The sequence below is a fragment of the Lepisosteus oculatus genome, chromosome 6 (assembly GCF_040954835.1).
Source record: "Lepisosteus oculatus isolate fLepOcu1 chromosome 6, fLepOcu1.hap2, whole genome shotgun sequence".
In the NCBI taxonomy this organism is placed as follows: Eukaryota; Metazoa; Chordata; class Actinopteri; order Semionotiformes; family Lepisosteidae; genus Lepisosteus; species Lepisosteus oculatus.
Window position 1 is genome coordinate 8,484,147 of NC_090701.1, and position 18,042 is coordinate 8,502,188.

General features: G+C 36.6%; 1 protein-coding gene across 5 annotated transcripts in view; it reads left to right on the top strand.

Moving 5' to 3' along the window:
• Positions 1-18,042, top strand: part of cdh18a (cadherin 18, type 2a) — a 336,613-nt gene that overhangs the window by 200,281 nt on the left and 118,290 nt on the right. Inside the window, exon 1 of one of the 5 annotated variants that reach the window (XM_006634452.3) lies at positions 954-1,107. The exons of the other annotated variants lie outside the window; for them this stretch is intronic. The gene's annotated coding sequence lies outside the window, so the exon portion shown is untranslated. Of the gene's footprint in view, positions 1-953; positions 1,108-18,042 lie in introns of those variants that run through there. 5 annotated transcript variants of the gene reach the window in all.

Here is an 18,042-nt window from a genome sequence, read left to right on the forward strand (position 1 = left end):
AAATTTATGTTTATTCTACTAATTATTTTTAATATTGTATTCTCAATGCCCACGTGATTACGTATTCAGTCATAATCCTGAGAAAAACGTACTCTGACATGACTCAAGCAAAAAAATGCCCAAAGCTTCTAAGATCCTTAACATCCATTTTAGTAAACAAAAGAAAGAATGTTGCATGATATTTAAAAAAAAAGCAAACAAGATAAGGACAGTAGACGGCAGACAGTCTGAAAGACTCGGTGCAATTTCATTATGAATTTCACATGAATCAGCACTACGGTGCATCTGACACCATATATAAATTATACTCTGTGTTATAATTTATAACTTGTCAAATGCTATCACAGGTGTAGCATAGTTTTGCGATCCAATATCCCTGGCAAGTATATTGATAACCAAATTAAATAATCCTTGCTTCCTTTTACTTCAAAGGTAAACTTATGAGTTAAATCTCTTTTATAGGATTCAATGAATTGGAGCTATGTCATGAATATATTAGAAGTAAATGGTTAACAGGTCATGGATGACTTCAGTCTTCACTATGAAAATGTTTTGTTTTCATTCCTTTATCTCACAAGAGGCTAATTTTCCCTTTCCTGCTCAAGTAAGTAGACCCCTCCCCCCTTTGCTGTCCTCCTTTCTTCTTAATTGATGGGCTAACACCTCCAACCAGCCCTGTTCATCTCTCAAACGTGCTTTGGTCTTGAGGGGCACAGCACTTGCACTACACGACTTCCTTTTTTATTAATTAAGTTTCCTTCAATGCGACTTTGCCACAGAGAGACTGCAGGCTGCTTTCAGAGCCTGTGTGTCTTGCCCTAGAGTACCTGTGAGAAGAGAATGTAAGAGACAAGCAGGGCAGACACACAGTGAATAGTGTGGGCCAATCAGAGAAGCTCTCCTGAGCTGCAGAAGCCAAGCAGTGAGAGCTGAGAGGCTTGGAAAGACTCCGAGCCTCCAGTCGAGTGGTTCTCTGAGGAGTGGGAGCAGCTGTGCCTCTAGCTCTGAGAGACATACAGAGTGGGAGAAAATGAGAGACAGAGATAAAGCCCTGATTGTTCCACACAAATTAAGTGCCTTGTTACCTATTAGGGCAAGTCAGACAAGGTAAGAGCAAATTGAATGGCACTTTGTTATCTTTCAGCATTTGCATTTGATAATGATGGTATTACCGAATTTTGAGCCTGCTTGCAAGAGCTTTCCTCTCTGTAAAAGTGAGTTAGGATACCTGATACTTGTGCCTTAAATTAAACAAATGTGTAAATTGAGCAGGTATCTCCTGATCAATCTTATCCATTAATTTATATATTTCAATAACTATAATTTGCATATCACGTGTTTTATTTTCTCTAAATCACTTGTAATATAGTGTACACATTTATTGCATTTAATTCTTGTGGCATGGTAATTAGGAAAGAAAATGTTTGTTAAAATGCTCATGGCTTGATGTTCAATTCCTCCTTTGCTAGTAGGCATTCTGTAGCCTTAGCCTTGATATTATAACATGTCTCTGCCAAACAAGGTACAGTATGCAAAGTGTTTGCTGAGCCAAGCAGTGTGTTAAAAATATTATTGCTTTAAATGTTGTGATGATAATTGATGTGTTTGCTTAATCTTTAAACCAATTGGAATTTAAGCATTATGGATGAGAGCTGTATGTATAATAAACTATGGTGTAGCTTTTCACTTGTATGTAGTATAAGCTTGTGTGGCAGCATTCAGTTTGTCTGTATCATTGTTGCACAGCCCTGATGAACCATAATAAATAAGGTTGTGAGATTATGTTATATTGGTAATCTGGATTACAAGAAACAAATGTATGGAGATATTTCTTTTTTCCATTGTATATTTTATCAGTGAGTGAAATGATTACAGAGTAAACTCCCTCTCGATAGTATCATATATGTAGAGGCTGGACTTCTAGTCTCTGTTGTGGACCTGGAACAACATAGCACTAGTACAAAACATACAGCTCAGTTGAAAACCCTGCAAGAATGCTGTTTGAAAAAGAAACTAATTTGAATGGATCTGAGCTTCAGTAGGAGAGGGTAGAGTTTATATATATACACAGCCAGACATTGATATATGTATGTGTGTATGTGTGTCTGTGGAAGGCCCTCATTATATCGCTCACATGTAAGTGTATATTGGAGCTGAGGACAGATGTGTGGTGTGTGGAGCAAGTATCATTATACTGAAAACTTAACCAAAATAAGCAAAAGAAAACATTTTTAATATATGAAAAATATATATATATATTTATATTAAAATATATGAAGCATATTAAAACAAAATATCTAATAAATTGCTACATTAGATCAGTGTTTTTATGGATTCACCAGAAAGTGACCAAAAATATCTCAAACAAAAACTGTTTCCTACCATCCATTTTTTCCCTCTTTTTGTTACCCCCTTGTCATTTTTAAATTTTATTTCTGTTTGAGATCCAACGAAGATGGAGGGGGCATGGAAAAAGGCTGATTTTTCATCCCTTGTTTCCCCAATTAAGAAGGAACTGAACGAATATGGCTCTTCTGATCTAGCCAAGATGACCACTCTATTTTAGCTGCCAATGAAATTGCAAGTGCAGGTGTTAAAACTGAGATTTTGGTGGTGAATTTGTGGACAGCTGGCATAAAGACAGAGGTACGGATGTCAACCACACAGTAATTCACCTCAAAACTTGGACTTGGTTTCAGATGAATAAAATTGGTGATTAATACTCATTGGTCTTCCAGTGGGAAGTGAACATGACAATGCAACATGATTATTGTAATAAAAAAACAATCCCAATCCTTTTTCCAAATTTTGCATTGTGAGACTGGCACCTGGAAAAAGCACACAGAAAATATGGGGACACTTTTTTGGAGGTTACAACAACCCTACATAGTTATTTTAAAACTTCGTCAGTGATTGATAGTTCAGTCCCTCTTCATTCAGATGAGTGTTCTGTGCTGTGATTCTACCTGGATCACAGCCCAAAAACTGTGGATTAGAGAGTGCCCTTTGCAGGATTGATGAAGCCACTAAGGGATGTGGGAAAATGGATGTCCAGTCTTTCCTGTTGTATCCCAGTGTACTCTTAGGGTCTCCATGCTGGCAGACAGCATCTGTTTATTTCAGCACAGAAGGCAGAAGAGTCCATCAGCTATAAGGCGTCTTGTCTAAAAGCATCTGTCTTGTCTAAATGAATGAAGCCTCATTTGTTTTCTTGTTTCATAATGACATCAATACTCTGATGTATTCCCTCACATGTAGGCAAGATCAGACAGCTTTTTCTGTGTGCCTTATTTTGTTTTTAGTAGTATACAGTGATGGCATGGGAGTTGGTGTTGCATAGAATGGAGTCAAATAATATCCTTTATTCTACAGTAAGTTCCTATTTGGAAATTAGAGTAATTTTTCTCTTGTAATGTTATTCAATTTGTCACTAGATGAATCTCATTGTATTTGCTAGGATACTTATTGTATTTTTTATTTTATTTCACTTAATTTCTAAAGTCATATTCTTATTAACATTTCATACTTTCTGAATTTTTCTAGCTGCCAGAAATTGTTATTGTAATTTTTATTGTTGTAGTAATTACATTTTTAAATCAATTTCAAACAGATAGATGCAGCTTTAAACAGATGGAACATTTTTGGGGAGTCTAGATCATCTGAATGTTTGTTTAATGTTATATAAACACCTTTGTTTTGTTATCATTCTCTGCTTGGTTTAATCCTGACACTCCTGTATTCTGGTATCAACTTGTTACATCTCTGCTTCATCCATAGAGACTTCGAAGTTTAATAAATTCTAGTGATCCATTTAGACGTGTTTTGGCCCCATTAGTAGGTAATTAATTTTGACATAGCATTTGTTGTAAAGACTCATAAAGTCCATGAACAAATGGCATTTCTGCTCTCTTCTATTTTCCATAAGAATAGAATTTTAATAGGTAGTTCCACTTTCTTTACTGCTGCATTTCACATTATCTGCTTAAGTCAACTATTTCTAAATTTGGGTATGCCTTCATAATTTTGCAGTTCATAAAACTTCATTCCAGAGATACTGTTTGTACTACCATCTGGATCATAAAATAATGCTGCTCTCCATTTTTAATGATATCTGTATCTTTTGGTTTTATTTATTGCCAAGGTCTCCAGAAGACTAACTGGTAAAGTGGGTCTGTTACAGTGGTTCATTTGAATAGCACCTACTGTATGTATGAGAAGCTCCACCAAATGTATGCTCATTTAGCAAACAGATAAACAACAAATTCTTATTATCTATGAAACCTTAACTACCATATAGCCAGGATTGTGGTTTAATGTCTCATCTGAAATCACAGCATCCTCAGTCACTATACTTTATTTAATGGGGGGGGTTATTTCTCCAGAGGAAGAGTGCCAACTTCTAGTCTACAAACACCACTTGCAGCAGCAAACTGACTTCCCTTTGCTGTCCCACATTGTAGTACCAACCTTGACCAGGCCCAACCATGCTCCTTTCTTAAAAACCTTGAGCTAGAGCTAGCTTCTAAAATAAAAAGTTGCTACACACACCATATGTCACATGATTTCTGTTTCTTAATTTATATATTGCTGAATATTAAATTATGTGCCTGAGTGATATAAATATACATCCTGCTGCAATACACACTTTTTAAATAAATGTTTATGGCACTGTGCAGCATCAGTGCTGCAGGCATTTCTCATTTTATTTTGAGTTGCCAACTATCATGAAAATTGTGTAAAATGAATAGTTAGGAATATAAAGACCAACCTCAGCTTAAACTAAATGTTGCTTAAACTCAGCTATGCATCAAAAATGCACTTTGACATCAATGATTGTTTAATAATTAATGTTGTTTTCCTGAGTTGGCCTAAGGAATTTATTTAGAAATAAATGTGGATAGCGATGTTGACTGTGATTGTATACATGCTATTTGCATAAATTGTTGCATAAGTAATTAGATTACACATAATTCTATAAAATCCATAGACTGAGAACATTTTCTTCATAACATTACTATGTACTCTATTAAGCTAATTTCAAAAAGGACATATTTTTAGGTATTTTAATTATATTGGCCAAGAATAGATGATGTCCTAGTAAATTAAACATTTACTTAAAACTAGAATTCTGGAAAATCCTAGTTTTTCCAGACTAACAGTATTCTTGTATATGTGCCCTATGATGTACTAGTGTCTCTTTCAAAGTGCAGACCCAGTTTGAGCCCTGTGCTTCTGGAGTTGGCTCTGAGGCCAAGACTCTTACCAGGAATTAGTGGCTCACTTAAAATAGGTGGATTAAAAAGGTCAGTCACAGTGTGAACTTGTTGCAAACAGCAAACAGTGATGCAGTTGTTAGTATTTTCTGCCCCTAAACACTGGGGTGCTGGGTTCAATTCTGGACCTGCTAACTGTGTGGAGATGTTATGTTTTCCCCATGTTCATGTGGGTTTTCACTGGGTGCTCTGGTTTCCTCCTAGTTTCCTCCTGCAGCTACGATCCTGGGATACGATCCAGCTCCCCAGCAACCCTGTGTTGGAAAATGTAGTTAAAAATATGGATTGATGGAGTTTTCCACAGTGAATATTGTGTAAAATGTACTTAGTGAGAGGTTGAAAATAAGAAGAAACATAGTATATTAATTTAGTTCAGGTGGGTAGCTGCATCAGCATGCATAGGCAGCAAAGGAAAAAATAATAGGTTTATTCTATGCTAAAAAGAGAAGAAAAAAACACAACATTTCGGCTGTGGAGCCTTCTTCGGATGTGAGAAAGACATGGCAGACAGCAAAAATTAAATACCACAGAAGAACAAAAGCTGGGAGCGTGGAGGAGGCGGGAGCAGGAGAGATGCAGAGAGGTGGTGCGAAGTGGGGAGAGGTGAAGTTAAAACCTGCATTTGAATAGAGAACATTACATGAAAACAAGGGAATCTATGTCATCACTGCAGAGTCATCATAGCCGAAGGAACTGTGAAAAGGGGAGAGAGTTTTTAGTGTGTTTGGGGTGAAATGAGCTGTACAGTAGATAGCTGTGTGAATCCGTGGGTTTGCAATAGACTGAGGTAGAGAGTCGGGAATGGTTAATGGATAGGTTTATGTCTAGAAAGGGAAGAGAAATGGAAGATATGTTAACTGTATATTTGAGGGCCAGGTGGGTTGGTGAAGTGATGCAGGAAGTGCACTAACTGGTCATTAGAGTGTCACGATTATAGTCCCCCCTCCTTAAGGGTGCTCCAGCCCTTTCACGTGAGACTGTATTCTATGCATCTGCTCCCCATTCCCAGCCCACCTTAAAAGCCAGGCGCTGACGCTCATCCGGGCTCTGCATCTGATTTCCATATCGTGCGAGTCCGGGACCAGGAAGCGCCTGGTCCCGTTAAGGTTTTAACCTCGGTTCCCATTCCTGTTCCCCGTCCGCCGGTTCCGACCCGGCCTTCGTGGTTTTTTAATTCTTGTTCTGATGGATCTTCTGGTTTTGGACTTACCCTTGTGTTTTGGATATTCCCAAAGGACTACTCTCTCGGATTGTTCGCCTCGGCCACACCTCCCCCGTGCACCAGCGCACCTTGGACACGCCCCCCTGTCTTCTGCCCCGTATTCCTGCATGACGTTTCCCTAGTGTTTCCCCACTCCGTCGGACTGTGTCGTCCGCATAGGGTCCGGAAAGAACTGTTCGTTACATAGAGCACGTGGCAGCACCAACGCAATTATCGATATATCGCTTGTAGAGGTCAGGGACAAAGCCAGTGTAGGAAGTGAAGACGTGTTCAGCTCATTTCACCCCAGACACACTGTTAGGGCTGTGAAGATGAAAGATTTCTCCATGTTCATAGTTTCTCATTTCACCTCAGACAGCCATGATCTTACTGATCTTTCTGTTTGCATTCTCAAAGAAGGCTTTCTTAACTCCCATAGCAGAAAGACATCAGAAACAACAATTATCCTGAAACTTGGTTCACACCTTCCCCCTTCTCTCAGTGACAGACTTGTTTTCGTATAATCTTCTCTATTCAAATGCAGGTTTCAACTTCACCTCTCTCCACTTCACACCACCTGAGTGGCCACTCTGCCTCTCCCCTGCTCCGGCCTCCTCCACCCTTCCAGCATTCCAAAATGTTGTGTTTTCTTTCTTCTCTTTTCAGCATGGAATAAGCCTATTACTTGTTCCTTTGTACACTAATTTAAATAAGTTGTGATACCTACAGTAAGTGAAAACAGCATAGTGGCAGATTTCTGAATCCGCATGCGAATCAGATTTCTAAATCATGCTGGATGTCTCTGAGCATCAGGTGTTCAGAACGTTAATTGTAGAGTTTTTTTTCCTTGTGTAGGGTGTGGTTTAGGCAACTAGATACTGAAAGTAATATTGTGCTAAGAAAGATTGAATACCCTCATATGCATCAGTATTCTGCAGAAGGGTCCCCTGCTAATTTCTGCCAGTACAAACTGTTACCAATGAACTGTAGTTTTTCTAAAAGATGGAACTCCAGCATACACTGTCTGGGAAATGCAGCGGATCCTAGAGGGCCAAGGATTCATCCACCTTCTATTGCTGAGTCAATTGCTTGACATCCATGCTACTCAGCATGTGTGGTCAGTTCTGGAAGATGAATGGGACATACCTCCACAAGATAACACAGCTCATCCCATCAGTGATCTGTAATGGTCTTCTGTCAGGAACATGGTCATTAAAAGAGGGTGTCTATTTTTTTACCAGACAATCTTATGCTTTGAAATAAATAATTTTCACCTTAACCCAATGTGGTGTTTCTTATTTATACTGTACATATAACCACTTAATTTAGTGTTTTTCTAATGCAAAATCTTTTGATTCACACTCATTTCACCCCACATAGGAAATATATAGTTTTTACAGTATATGTGAAATGAATCAGTAAGATTGTAAAGATAGAAGTATGCAAGAGGTGTGTTTGATTTATCTCATCATTAAACCAAGGCTGTCAATCTCATCTTGATAGATTTTCATGATTAGAGATCCCTTTCAGCTGTGAGATGATGGGGCCAATAACAGGCCTTTATAAATCCTCAAAGGCCATGTTAACCTTTAGCTGTGAGTTATACAGTCAGATAGTAGAAAGGTTATTAAATGTGTGGATGTTCTAGTTTTAAGCAAAATATTTTAGCTTCATTTAGTATTTGCTACTTGAAATGCTTTGCCTATATGGGTGATTTACATTTTTACAACTAGCATACTAAGGATTTCTAGCCATATATTTTACAAAAATAAAACAAATGATTTAAACTGAAACATATTATATTAAGTGGGATGTACAAAAATTCATTCAGATTTTTCAACATGATTCCCCTTCAATTTGATAAGATTCTTTAATGTTACAGTACATTTCTAAATCCCAGTTTTGATAAGAGATTTCTTGCATTAGGAATTAATCTTTTTCACATACCCCAGCTTGTTCTCCATGAGACACACAGACAGGGAGAGAAGTCTGGGGTCAGAGCACAGGGTCAGCTATTGTACAGCACCCCTCAAGCAGTTCAGGTTAAGGGCTTTTCTCAGGGGCCCAACAGAGTAGGATTTCTCTGCTGGGCACGGGATTTGAACTGCCAACCTTCCCATTACATGTACAGATCCTTAGCCACAGAGCCACCGCTAAGTTTTGGCACTTCTTCCTATCCACCTTTGGACATTGTAAGCCAGGGTTATCAGACTCTGAAAGTGCCAACTGTCTTTTTTTTTTTGTTCTGCCCAATGTCTATATTGGTAATATAATTGGCCTGATTACTTCATTAACTGCATAAATGTAATACTTGGATTTGTGGTGGTGTATGGCTAGTGTTTTGAGTTTTCAATTTTAGGTGACCTTAATAAAACATGTATGTCTAAGAAAATTCTCTGGTTAATTGTTTGACTACTCAGCTAAAACAAAAAAATACTAGACCCTCCAGAATATCTGGTATAAGCATTGAATAAATGACACTTAAAAATATTTGCACTTTGTAACACAAACCTGCATCAGTATTTGTTTACATAAAAAGCTAATGAAGTAAAAAATGCTATAAGTTAAAAAATATATTTATTTGACTTGTGAAAATTTTAATCCTATTTCAAGAAACCTGTCACAGTCTGTTCTTTTATTCTATATTTTCTCATGTCTGCTTCATTTTCAGAATGGCCATTTTAATTAAATAATTGAAACATGAGTGGGAGTGAAGTTTCAGCATAATAATATGCTAAATGTTGCAATCAAATTAATTTATAAAATGCATGTACTGTACATCTGAAAGGACAACAGGTACATAAAATGTATATAAGATAATACATGTATCAATGCATCACTTTTAATATTAAAGATTATCTTCATAAAAGCATTGTTGACTGTGGTCCTATTACATTATGCTATATAAGGTGTTAGTATCATCTCATATACAGTATACTGTATATATTTTTCCAGTTCAGTGGTACCTTAGGTCTCAGGCAGACACATCAAAATGTTTTCAAAGGTTGTGTGATAGCTGATTCAAAGCACTGTGCTTCTGATCTAGTTCTGAAATTTGGCAGCATGATCAGCTTTCTTGAATGATGAAATAAAAGAAAAGAAAATATGCAAAGTAACAAGTAATAGGTTTATTCCATGCTGAAAAAAAGAAGAAAGAGAACACAATGTTTCGGCCATGGAGCCTTCTTCAGGTGTGAGAGAGACAGGGCAATAGACAAAGGTAAAGTAGCGGGAGAACAAAGGTTGGGAGGGAGGAGGAGTGAGAGGCGGGAGCAGGGGACAGAAAGAGAGGCCAATCAAGAGGTGTGAAGTCAGAATGGGTGCAGAGAGGTGTGAAATGAAACTTCCAATGAATGGAGAAAATTTAAAAGAACAGTAGTCTGTCGTTAAGGGAAGGGAGAATGTGTGATCCTAGCTGCAGAATAATTTTAGTTTCGGTGGTCTTTCTGATGTATGAGTTCGGAAAACCGTCTTTGAGAACACAGACGGAGAGATAAGAGTGGTCGTGGCCGTCAGAGGTGAAATGAGAAACAATGGGCTTGGAGAGATTTTTAATCTTCACAGGCCTGACGTGTTCTCTGAAGCGGTCTCCGAGTCTCCTTCCTGTTTCTCCAATGTAGATGGCTGGGCATTTACTGCAAGAGATACAGTAAATAAGATTGCTGGAGGTACAAGATGCTGTCTGGGTGATCCGGAATTGTCCTGAGGGGCCTTTAATGAGTGTGGTGGTGGCTGTGTACTTGCAGGTGATACAGCGAGCTCTGTTGCAAGGGAAAGTGCCTGGTGTGGATGGTTGTTGAGGGCAGTCAAGGGAGCTGTGAACAAGGAGGTTACGCAGATTAGGTGGTCGGCGATATGAGATGATAGGGCGATCAGAAAAGAGGGCCCCAATGGAGGGATCATCCTGTAGGATGGAAAAGTTGTGGTTAATGGTCCTGGGGATAGGAAGTGTGTTAGGGTGGTAAGGAAGCACCAAAGGAATGCGGTTGTTACGGCGGGAGTTCCTGATCGGGTTGATGGTCCGGGGAGTGTTTTTGGCTTGGGCAAGGGCCCTGTCAATCACACTGCTGGGGTATCCTCTGTTGATGAAAAATGAGTACATGAGTGTGGTGGATACTGGGGTATCCTCTGTTGATGAAAAATGAGTACATTTTACATTTTTCGGACCATCAACTCGATCAGGAACTCCCGCCGTAACAACCGCATTCCTTTGGTGCTTCCTTACCACCCTAACACACTTCCTATCCCCTTATTTCTAATTATGGTTATGGACAAGATAGTTTGTTGCAGTTGAGGTATCATTTACAAAGTTGAACCCTTATTTCTCTTAATAAATAATGGATTCATTTTACTTGTTTTATTGTTTTCAGTTATTAAACATGTCAGACATCACCTTTAGCTATTGGATTTCATCCTGTAAGTAACATAATTTTGTACTTTTTAATATAAAATAGCTAGGAAACAATACAGTTAAGTAAGTTGATAGTTCAATTAAGACTTCAAACAATTATTTAAGCTCTGCTGGGATAGAAGGACCTCATAGATCAGGACCAGGACCCCCTGACATAGATTATATCATATTGTCTGTAGCCATGTGTGTTATTATTTCCTTTCAGCAGAAATGATATGGGATCAAATAATTCATCACTGAGTAAAGACTCTATTATCTGTCACTTTTGTCACTTCTTTTTTAATATATCATTAAGTCATCAGGAGAATTGCAGTTATCCTTAGTGAAATTATGAAGACACTAATTTTAATTGCAGTTTATATTCCTCAGGAATGATGGTCAGAAGGTTGGTCAAGCAATTATTCACACTCATGCAAAGATTAGTATATCCTAAAGGAGAAATTCAAAATCAGTCATTTAACATACATAACATATTGAATAAAATTCAAATATGAATTAATGTTGGTATATGTACACAGGTAATCCCCAGATTTACATGTGTGTTGCACCTTCTGGATTTTTCTCTAACTTGAACATGGGATTTAATTTGATGAAATTATATTAAATTATAGCTGTATTGGCTTTGCAATAGATGTTTTGGCTAATTGCTAAATTATACTGACTAAGCAATAAAGAAACATATCACTTGATACATGCATGGTTTTAGAAAAATGAAGGATACACATTTTGGATATTGATTAAATGTTTTATGGCTTTATCGTGATTACCTTATAATTCATGACTGATGGTGAAACATTTGGGTGACTTCATTGCATATTTACAAACAAGGCATCTCAGAGGCCTTTGTCTTAATCAACTGTGGGAGGAAAGCAGAGCACCAAATGAAATCCATGTGAAAACATGGAGAACATACAAACCCAGCACTGTGAGGCAGTAATACTAACCACTACACCACCATGCCCCCCAAGACCATTTTTAACCTAGGGATTCTTTATAAAGGAAATCGGAGTTCCTAATCAGAGACTGGCAAACAGAATGGCAAACTCTCTTAACAAAGGTCAAATATTTAACTAGAATCTGGTCTTTAAGGTTGATCCAACCAAGGTTGGTATGAACAATGACCTCTCACCTGACAGGCTCATTCTGGATGTCCTTGTGTCTTTCTATCGGTCCTCTCTTCACTCCCCTTTCCCCCTTTCTCTCTACCTGTTTTTTTTCCTGTTTTCCTGGACTGTTGAGAACTCTTAATCATTTACCAAGAACTTAATAACCTAAATTAAACCTGACAATTTATCTGGTCAATATGTCTCACAGGCCAACTTCTGTATATCTCTGCAAAAAGCTCACCTTCCATACATTGTTTCTGCTTGCCTTCCAATTCAAATGTTGATTCTAGTTAAATGTTGACCAATCCCCATCTAATTAACTCCAATAAGGAGAGGGTGTGTTGCTGTTATCTGAAGATGTGCATGGAGAGATTGTTTGGTTTAACAAATTGGAGCATAATGCTCTATATGGCATTTAGATTGCCAAGGGTTTCCAAGTGTAGGAGACAAAGAGGGAGGTATAATCATAAGTAACAGAGATAGATCAGAATATCGAAATAAAAGTCTAGAAAATGTTAGATATACCGTATGATGTCATTTTTGTTCCCAACTGTAGTGTTATCTGTGTACATAGTGGATACTCGAATTTACTACTGTATACATATGCACTGAAAGACCACTCCTGTGGTTAATATTGGTCAGCCTTCTTACACATAACATTCATATTCATGTTGAAGAAGACCGGAAAAATGCATACTACTTGCTGAAACTGACTAGCTTTCCTTTTAGAATTACAGACATGAAAAGGGTTCAGAGATAATTTAACAGTGGCTGAAGAAGTGATTATTTGACATTCTGTCGGTATGTTATTCTCTTGCTCTTTTAGTCCATGTTGTGCAGCAGAATTTCTGCATTTATCTTAGTGCAGTGAAGATTGCATGTTTGTTTTTTTTGTTCCCAAGTTTATGTGAGCTCTAGTGAACCTCATTGCATGATAATAGAATAACGACTCAGACTATTGTTTCTTTTCATAAAACACTACCCTGATAATATTAATTTCTATGAAGAAATGTAAAATGTATATACAGTACAAATGACATTTGGAAAGCATCTTACATATTATAAATAATTATATCAATTAGAAAATATTATTGCACTCATCAGAACACTTTGATTACCCAAAGTAGTGTTGATCCTGGAAATTGTTTCATTTAGAGAAAAGTTTTTTTTTTTCAAAAAGAATAAGAAGAAAGTTGGACAAATATAACCTAATCATGACACCAGCTTGATTTGAAAGAATATTATAATTATACAGTATTCGCAAACTATATTAAGAATAATTTCATTTCAATGTCATCCTAAATCCAGGAATTATTTAGTTTTACATAGCATTTATGTTCTCTTATTATCTAGAACAGCTTGATAATAGAGTAATGGTCAACAGCAAATTGGGACAGGACAAATATTTATGAATAATAATTATCACAAATACAACATATTAAACTAAAAGCTTATAGTTATCTGAATAACAGTGTCCCGCCTTCTGCGGACATAAAGAAGAGTAGTATTCTTTTATAGAACACTGTCCAGTTTATCTTGACAGAATCTGGTTTGTAATCTGCTTTGAAGAAGGTAAACTCTCTCCTAGTAGAATTTTCTTGTGATGATGGTGACTGTCCTTCCTGTCTGTTCTTCCCTGTCCATCTATTTTTCCTGTCCTGAAATCTATTTTATCCCAGAATCCATCCCCATAGTAGATGGTATAAGACTGGTATGATCTTCATATAGGTCCTAGTTTAAAGTATATTTAAACTGGCCCATACTTTAGGTTATTGTTTATTGTACATTAATAGTATTTCTAGGGAAATCCTTGTAATGCAATAATATTGTTATTCACTAATATTCACTAAATACATGTAAAACAAACTTTGTAGATTAAAACATTTATATATATATATTTTATTATTGGAACAAGTAATAGGTTTATTCCATGCTGAAAAGAGAAGAAAGAAAACACAGGGTTTTGGCCATGGAGCCTTCTTCAGGTGCGAGAAAGACAGGGCAGTAAGCAAAGGTAATGTAGCGGGAGAACAAAAGCTGGGAGAGAGGAGGAGCAAGGGGTGGGAGCAGGGGACAGAAAGGAAGGCCAATCAGGTGATGTGAAGTCAGGATAGGTGAAGAGAGGTGTGAAATGAAACCTACAATGAATAGAGAGAATTTAGAAGAAAAGTAGTCTGTCGTAAAGAGAAGGGGGCAGGTGTGATCCTAGCTGCAGGATAATTTTGCTTTCTGTAGTTTTTCTGATGTATGAGTTCAGAAAACCGTCTTTGAGAACACAGATGGATTAATTAGAGTGGTCATGGCCATCAGAAGTGAAATGAGAAACAATGGGCTTGGAGAGATATTTAATCTTTACAGCCCTAACATGTTCTCTGAAGTGGTCTCAGAGTCTCCTTCCTGTTTCTGGTGTGGATGGTTGCTAAGGGTGGTCGAACAAGAAGGTTACACAGATTAGGTAGTCGGCGATATGAGATGATGGGGCGGTCAGAAAAGGGCCCCAATGAAGGGATCATCCTGTAGGATGGAAACATTGTTGTGAATAGTCTTGGGGATAGGAAGTGTGTTGGGGTGGTAGGGAAGCACCAAAGGAATGCAATTGTTATGGCAGGAGTTCCTGATTGAGTTCATGGTCCAAGGGGTGTTTTTGGCTCGGGCAAGGGCCCTGTCAATAACACTGCTAGGGTATCCTCTGTTGACGAAAAAGGAGTACATCTCGAGGGCTTGGTTCTGGAAATCGATGTCGCTGCATAATCGTCGTAGCCAAACTGAACTGTGTGGAACTGTGAAAAAGGGAGAGAGTTTTTAGTGTGTTTGGAGTGAAATGAGCTATACAGGAGATAACTGTGTGAATCCGTGGGTTTGTAATAGACCGAAAAAGAGAGTCGGGGGTAGTTAATGGAGACGTTTTTTTATTATTGCTGTGGATCCTATTTTTGCCAGATAATATCAGTCAGTGGTGCTACAGGAAAGAGTGTAATATCATACACAGCCATCCCATCTCATCTATTGACGTGAAGCTAACGATTAATTGGCACATAGATAACAGTGTGAAGTCAGATTCAGATCAATGTGTTTCAATTCAACATGTACCAGGCATGTTCAACAGGGATTAGGTCTAAAGATTATAAAGGCCAGTCCTTAAATTTTATAGTATGCTCTTGCAGTTAACAGACTGTTTCAGTTCATTTGCAGCTTAGTTAAAACTTAAGCATGACTGTTTAGTTCTTTAATACATTTCCACTTGATTCTAAAGCAGTAACATCTGGGAGGAGGTTAATTCTATTCTAAGCATGTCGGAAGGTTATGTTTTATGTAAAAATTTCTGTTTCTTCTACTGTAAGTACCTTTCTTTCAAGGTGTGATTGAAATTAAATAGGGATCATATTTAAAAAAAAACTATCATTTTAGATTAATGATTATGTCAGTAGTCATAACAATAATACCTTCTGGTACTGGTGACTTTGCAGACTTATGAAGCAAGAAGAGAATTTAAATTGCACACTTATAAGAGCTTTATCATAAAGACACAATGTATGTAACCTTTAACAATCTTAAAATGAGTTCAAAACCTGCTCCTTAACTTGTTTTGTAAAGGCAGCAGTTGAACAAAGTGGAATAATGTTAAAGGTGCTGTATATATTTAAAGGTTTCAGAGTTAAAATCTGTTTAACTTTACAAAATATTAAGTCTCAAATTTTAGAAGTACAGTAGTTCATTGTTGTTTCCATTTCCTCTGTTTCACTGTTGAAGCTGAAGACATCTACTAGTTGTTTGTCCAGTCTTGAAATTTATCTGATCTTTTATCTAATCACCTAATTGCTCTTATGTGAATGGATCCAAGGTCAACAATGCATATTTTATCATGTAATATGTAATTCTATCATAACTTCTATTGATTGCCTCTAAATAGACAATTAATCTTTAATGAACAACTCCATCCAAAGTTGTCTAAAAATCCCATAAGAATACAAGATTTTATGTTTTTTTTGTATGCTTTACTGCTATTACTTGTTCAAAAAACACTACCATGTCATGTCATTCATATTGACTGTCCACTTATTTGTATACAGATGATCCTTTCCTTTTATTTAGTAATAATTGTAATTTCAAATATAATTAAAATAACAACTAAACAAAAAAAACAACTAAAATAACCTTTAGTCAATAGGTACAACTCCTGTCTCAAGTGACAGTTAAACGTTTTGTATATGTATAGCTTATGTATAGGTTATGCACAGCATTTTTGTTTCCTTAAGTACAGTCTGTAGTGTTGTGTCAGAGTTTTATGAATAACTATTCATTTCCTTCAAGTACAAGTATAAGTTGAAATACAATTTGTAGAATACCATCTTAAAACATTGTTAATTTCTTTTTTGAAGACCTAACTAACTCTCATTTAGGCTTTTATTGTCTTAAAGTTTCCCATTATTGTCAGGGGTGCATTTTTCTAAATTAATCAGTGTTCTTTTTTATTATAATCTTGAGAGAACCTCTATTTATTTTAGCCCCCATTGTAATATTCCTTCCTATCTCTCTCATGAAGTTTCTAATATCATTATTTTACTTATTTTTGCAATTCATTTTACTCTTTTTCTTTAACAAGCTCCTATTGTTTTTTAATCATTTAATAAATAGCTTTTTCCCTTATATATTTTTTTTCTGAATTACATTGTTAAACCATTTGGGATACAATGTTATTAGCTTTTAATTTTTTCACTCTGTGCTTCAAGGAGAATCTGTTTATACTTTTTTCCATTAATTCTCTTCTGATTCCATATCTTTCCTATCCCATTTTACTTCTATTTTAACACTGTGTCAATCCTTCAAAGCCACCTTTCTTGAAATTGTAAACTTTTGGATTCAACCTACACAATTTTAATATATTCTTCAAAGCACAACATTTTATATTTTGCATAGTTCCGTACTTATTGTTTCACCTTTGCTTCCCTCTCTCTGTTTTGATGTGTTAAAAGACAAGATTAATACAAACATTTCCATTCGTAATCTTTTGTTCTTTCGTACTTATTTTGGTTAATGAAAATCACTAACCATATCTACCATTTCAGTCTGTGATGTTCACATTCCTATAGTTTTTTTTTTCTCATTGGGAAAAGTCTCTTTTTTACACGAATTCATTTAAATACAGTGTATAATTATGCTTAATATTTGCATTTGTTTTTCTATAGAATACACCTGACAATATACTGTAAATATATATTATTTAATGATTCATCTGAACCATACATACCTTGAGACCATTGATTCCTCTAGGTTAAGCTCCTGAGCTGAAATACTCCTACTCTATCTTTCCTATCTCTGGTAAAGTGTATTCAAATATATTGTTTTAATTTATATGGATATTGGTTAGCCATGTTTCTGGGATTTCAGTTGCATCATAATTGTCTGCTAATGTGGCAGCTTCTATCTTGTGCATTTCTTTCTAATCCTCCTAGCATTTAAATCTAATCACTTAACCAGGTTTTCTTTTCCCCCTGGGTTCTCCCTTTTAATTCATTCCCTATTTATCTTTCTTTAGATTTTTGGGCTACTGCCCATGTACATTTTAGTTGTAATTTCTTTGTGGATCCTTCTGTAAAGATGACTATTGCTCCTTTCATTTAGATCTAATCCATCACATCTGTACAGATGGTCTTTTCCATTGAATTGTTTCCAGTGGCTAAGAAATTTAAAGCCTTCTTCAGGACACCTTGTCTTCTTCCATGTGTTGTGTTGGCAGATTAACATTTTAAGTTGTTTGTCTTTGTACCATACAGGCAGGATCATTGGGAAGATTAATGATTTAGTACTGTTACTTGGTTCGCTTCCAAGGTGTTTGAACCTTAGGGATAGATAGTGTGCTGTTTATACCGACACCATTTGTGCTGACATGGATGGTATAAACCGGGTTGTCACCTGCTTTATCCAGGAACTGGTCAATCTCTGGAAAATATCAATCACTTTTGCTCCGGGGAGACATCACAGACCCATATCTCAATTAGAGTATTCCAGAAAATAGAGTCTAGAGCAATTACCACTCTTTTTACAATTAGG